The sequence below is a fragment of the Mastomys coucha genome, unplaced genomic scaffold (genome assembly GCF_008632895.1).
Source record: "Mastomys coucha isolate ucsf_1 unplaced genomic scaffold, UCSF_Mcou_1 pScaffold22, whole genome shotgun sequence".
NCBI classification, from domain to species: Eukaryota; Metazoa; Chordata; class Mammalia; order Rodentia; family Muridae; genus Mastomys; species Mastomys coucha.
Window position 1 is genome coordinate 132,404,541 of NW_022196905.1, and position 5,904 is coordinate 132,410,444.

A 5,904-nucleotide genomic window follows, 5' to 3' on the forward strand; every position below is an offset into this window, starting at 1 on the left:
AGGTCAAGTAACATATAAAGGCAGGCCCATCAGAATTACACCAGACTTCTCACCAGAGACTATGAAAGGTAGAAGATCCTGGGCAGATGTCATTGTCATACAAACCCTAAGAGAACACAAATGCCAGCCCAGGCTACTATACCCAGCAAAACTCTCAATTACCTCTCAATTACCATAGATGGAGAAAACAAGATATTCCATGACAAAACAAAATTTACACAATATCTTTCCACAAATCCAGCCCTACAAAGATGTAATAGATGGAAAACACCAACATAAGGAGCAAAACTACACCCTAGAAGAAGCAAGAAAGTAATCTTTCAACAAACCCACACAAACCTAATTCCAGCTCTTACAACAAAAATATCAGGAAGCACTTTTACTTAATATCTCTCAACATCAGTGGACTCAATCCCCCAATAAAAAGACATAGACTAGCAGACTGGATATGTAAACAGGACCCAGCATTTTGCTGCATACAGGAAATGCACCTCAATAACAAAGACAGACACTACTTCAATGTAAAAGGTTGGAAAACAATTCTTCAAGCAAATGGTCCGAAGAAACAAGCTGGAGTAGCCATTTTAATATCAAATAAAAGCAACTTTCAACTAAAAGTCATCAAAAAAGATAAGGAAGGACACTTTGAACTCAGCAAAGGAAAAATCTACAAAGAACTCTCAGTTCTGAACATCTATGCTCCAAAGGCAAGGGCACCCACTTTCATAAAAGAAACATTTTTTAAAGCTCAAAACACATATTGCACCTCACACAATAGTAATGGGAGACTTCAACACCCCACTCTCAGCAATGGACAGATCACAGAAACAGAAACTAAACAGAGACACAGTGAAACTAACACAAGTTATGAACCAAATGGGTCTAAAAGATATTTAATAGAACATTTTATCCTAAAGCAAGAGAATATACCTTCTTCTCAGCACCTCATGGTACCATCTCCCAAACTGACCAGACATAATAGATCACAAAACAGGCCTCAAGAGATACAAGAAGATTGAAATGATCCCATGCACCCTGTCAGATCACCATGGACTAAGGCTGGTCTTAAATACCAACAAAAACAACAGAAAGCACACATACACATGGAAGCTGAACAATGCTCTACTCAATGATAACTTGGTCAAGGAAGAAATAAAGAAAGAAATTAAAGGCCTTTTAGAATTTAATGAAGATGAAGCCACTTCATACCAAAACTTACGGGACACAATGAAAGCAGTGCTAAGAGGAAAACTCATAGCTGAGTGCCTCCAAGAAGAAACTGGAGAGAGCTTACACTAGTAGCTTGACAGCACACCTGAAAGCTCTAGAACAAAAAGAAGCAAATACACCCAAGGGGAGTAGATGGCAGGAAGTAATCAAACTCAGGACTGAAATCAACCAAATAGAAACAAAAAGAACTATACAAAGAATCAACCAAACCAGGAGCTGATTCTTTGAGAAAATCAACAAAATAGATAAACCATTAGCCAGACTAACCAGAGGGCACACAGACAGTATCCAAATTAATAAAATCAGAAATGAAAAGGGAGACATAACAATGAAATATATCTTAAAATAATTATTGTTTGTTGAATGTTAACAGTTGAAAAATTAAAATCATGTTCTACAAACATCATGGATATATTATTGCTAATTTTTCTCATTATGCTTGAAATTAACATTTTCTTAATGTTTAACTTCAAAGAGTTTTTGCTATTTTGAAATTTTTAAAGTATACATACTGATAAAATAATTTCTCTCCTAGAAACACTGATAATCTTTTTTAAGTAAACTAATTGTTAGACAATTTATACAGATATATAATGTATTTTAAATGCTCTCTCACTATGTCAGGTGGTATCATATAAGGGCTTTTGAATATATTTCTTAATGATTCATCTTTAATATTTTGTGCTCTTCTACCCAAGGAATTCCCAGGAATATTTTGTATGTTTTGAAATAATTTAGTATTCAACATTAGACTAAGGATCCTCAGTTATGGATAGTATTAAATATTCATTAATGATAATTTAGGGTATGAAAGGATATGAATAGAAAGGTTGAACAAATTTTTATGTGTTACTTGATCCTCAAAATACTCAATATTATTGATATGTTTGGTGTATAAAATGCACCTAAATAAGGAAAAAGAAAAAAGAAAAATTATAATTTAGAATTTAATAAAAAAATAAAAACTGCATGGTATTGGTACAGTGACAGACAGGTAGATCAATGGAATAGAATTGAAGACCCAGAAATGAACCCACACACCTATGGTCACTTGATCTTTGAGAAAGGAGCTAATACCATCCAGTGGAAAAAAGACAGCATTTTCAACAAATGGTGCTGGCTCAACTGGCGGTTAGCAAGTAGAGAAGAATGCAAATAGATTCATTCTCATTTCCTTGTACAAAGCTCAAGTCTAAGTGGATCAAGGACCTCCACATAAAACCAGATACACTGTAACTAATAGAAAAGAAAGTCGGGAAGAACCTTGAACACATAGGGGAAATTTTCCTGAACAGACCACCAATGGCTTATGCTATAAGATCAAGAATCGACAAATGGAACCTCATAAAACTGCAAAGCTTCTGTAAGGCAAAAGACACTGTCAATAGGACAAAACAGCAACCAACAAATTGTGAAAAGATCATTACCAATCCTATATCTGATAAAGGGCTAATATCCAATGTATACAAAGAACTCAAGAAGTTAGACTCCATATAATCAAATAACCCTATTAAAAATGGGGTACAGAGCTAAACAAAGAATTCTCAACTGAGGAATACTGAATGGCTGAGAAGCACCTAAAGAAAGGTTCAATATCCTTAGTCATCAGGGAAATGCAAATCAAAACAACCCTGAGATTCCACCTCACACCAGTCAGAATGGCTAAATTCAAAAACTCAGGTGACAGCAGATGCTGGAGAGGTTGTGGAGAAAGAGGAACACTCCTCCATTGTTGGTGGGATTGCAAGCTGGTACAACCACTCTGGAAATCAGTCTGGCAGTTCCTAAGGAAATTGGACATAGTACTACCTGAGGACCCAGCTATACCACTTCTGGGCATATACCCAAGAGATGCTCCAACATGTAATAAGGACATATGCTCCCATATGTTCATAGCAACCTTATTTATAATAGCCAGAATTGGAAAGAACCAAGATGTCCCTCAACAGAGGAATGAATACAGAAAATATGGTACATTCACACAATGGAGTACTACTCAGCTATTAAAAACAATGAATTTATTAAATTCTTGGGCAAATGGATGGATCTGGAGAATAGCATCCTGAGTGAGGTAACCCAGTCACATAAGAATACACATGGTATGTACTCACTGATAAGTGGATATTAGCCCAAAAGTTCTGAATACCCAAGATACAATTCACAGACCACATGAAGCTCAAAAAGAAGGAAGGCCAAAGTGTGGATGCTTTGGTCCTTCTTAGAAGGGGGAACAAAACCCTCATGGGGAGCAAATATGGAGACAAAGTGTGGAGTGGAGACTGAAGGAAAGTCCATCCAGAGACTGCTCCACCTGGGGATCCATCCCATAAACTGACACCAAACTCAGACACTATTGTGGATGCCAAAGTGCTTGCTGACAGAAGCCTGATATAGCTGTCTCCTGAGAGACTCTGCCAGACCCTGACTAATACAGAAGTAGAGGCTCAAAGCCAACCATTGGACTGAGCACAGAGTCCGCAATGGATGAGTTAGAAAAAGAAGTGAAGGAGCTGAAGGGATTTGCAACCTCATAGAAGATCAACAATACCAACCAACGAGACCCCCAGAGCTCCCAGGGACTAAACCACCAACCAAAGAGTACACATGGAGCAACCCATGGCTCCAGCTGCGTATGTAGCAGAGGATGACCTTGTTGGGCATCAATAAGGAGAGACCCTTTGTCCTGTGAAGGTTTGATGCCCCAATTTAAGGGAATGCCAGGGGGGAGAAGGTTAGGGGTGGGGAGGGGAACTCCCTCATATAAGCAGGGGGATGGGGGATAGGATAGGGAGTTTCTGGAGGGGAAACTGAGAAAGGGGATTACATTTGAAATGTAAATAAAATATTCAATTAATAAATAATAATAATAATTTTAAAAATACCTGTAACCAGTATCTCATAAGATTCTTATAACTCCTTTGCCAGAGTCTGATCATTTATCAGACCAACGCCAAGCACAAAGTTAGAAAACCAACAAAGTCCACTTAGTTAACAATGGTCACTAACTGTTAAAGATTTAAACCTAATGCTGTAAGATCTGGGATCTTTAAAATTCACAGCAATTTGAATTTTGAGCTCAAGAAGACTCTCCTACCAGGTAACAGGACACTCAGAAGTACCTGGCCAGTAATCACAGAAAATGCTGAAGGAGAAGCAATGGAGAGACTAGAGAAAGATTGCTCAGTGGTTAAGAGCACTGGATGCTTTTCCAGAGGTCCAGAGTTCAATTCCCAGCAATGTCATGGTGGCTCACGAACATCTGTAATGAGATCTGGTGCCATCTTCTGGCCTGCAGGCACACATGCAGGCAGAGCACTGTATACATAATAAATAACTAAATCTTTAAAGAAAAAGAATGCAATGGAGGTCCCATGTAAGCATGACTATATATACACAACTGATGCTGTAAATGAAACACAAACGTGTCTGGCATCACAGCAAAATGGTTCCACAGAAGAAGGACTTACCGAGAGACTCCTACATCTTGTAGGTGGTCTGATGTAGTATTCTCAGGCTATAACCAAAATCTCTTAGGTGAAAACTTCAAAAGAATCTAACTTTCAGTTTTGAGGAGTGTAGACTGCCTGCTTCTGCACACTCCTGCAGAAGTCTCCCTTCTCCCTAGGATATCTCTCCCACAGTGTGGCTTGCTTCTTTGGCTAGCCTCTGCACTTTCCCTGAGAAGCCGGATAAGGCTTCCTTCTGCAGTTTGCCTCCACATTGTCCCTCAGAAGCCCTGCTCCCCCTTCTGCCTCGCAGCGAACTCAGGGGGCCGGGGGGGGTCATCCCACCTCCCTAGCAGCCCAGAGAGGACTCGAGGAGCCACCGGTGCCAGCCCAAATAAGACAAATGACAAAAACTCCTCAGCTTCGATGGCGCCAAGGCTAAAGCACTCTCATAGGTAACCAGGCGCCTATCCTTGAAGAAAGGAGATTAGGGTCCCATGTTGTACCAAAGGCAGGGTCCTGGGCTGAGGCCGATGGCTCTCTCTCTCCCTGGTGTTGAGGCCTTTGACTACAGTTAAAAAGGAGACAATGTATAAATGAGATATTTTATTGTAGGAAGGAGAAAATAGGCCGGTCAAGTAGAGAGAAGGGAGAGGAAGGAGAGGAGGAAAGAGAGAGAAAGGAAAAGAAGAAAGCAAGAGAGCAAGAAGGCAAGAGAAGAGAACAAAGAGCAAGAAAGAGAGGAAAGAGAGCAAGAGGAGAACAGAGACAAGGAGCAAGAGAGAGGAGAAGATCAAGAGAGTAAGAGAGCAAGAGAAAGAGGAGGGGCAAATGGCCCCTTTTATTGTACGGTGCTGTCGTCAGATGACTGGGGATAGAGTCCAGCTAGAATGCCGGGAGCTTGGGTCATTGTATGCCTGATAGAGCACGCATCTCCTGTTGGGGGAGCTGTGAGGGGTTGTGACTGAAACAGGAACCAAAGACTTAGGAGTTATGGCCTAGCTCCTTCAGCCCCCTGCAAACAGAAATTGCCCTCAGGGGCTCCAGGGCTCAAAGCCAAATACTCTACTGAGCCTAAGTTACCTGAGCAGACCACTACCCCACACTGCTCCACAGTCCCACACTTAAATCATAGAAAAGAGGTAACCAGAGGTCACAGACAGTTATGGCCCGCCATAAAACTATTTCCTGATGGCCCCATAAAAGACACTCTTTTTTTTTTTTTTTT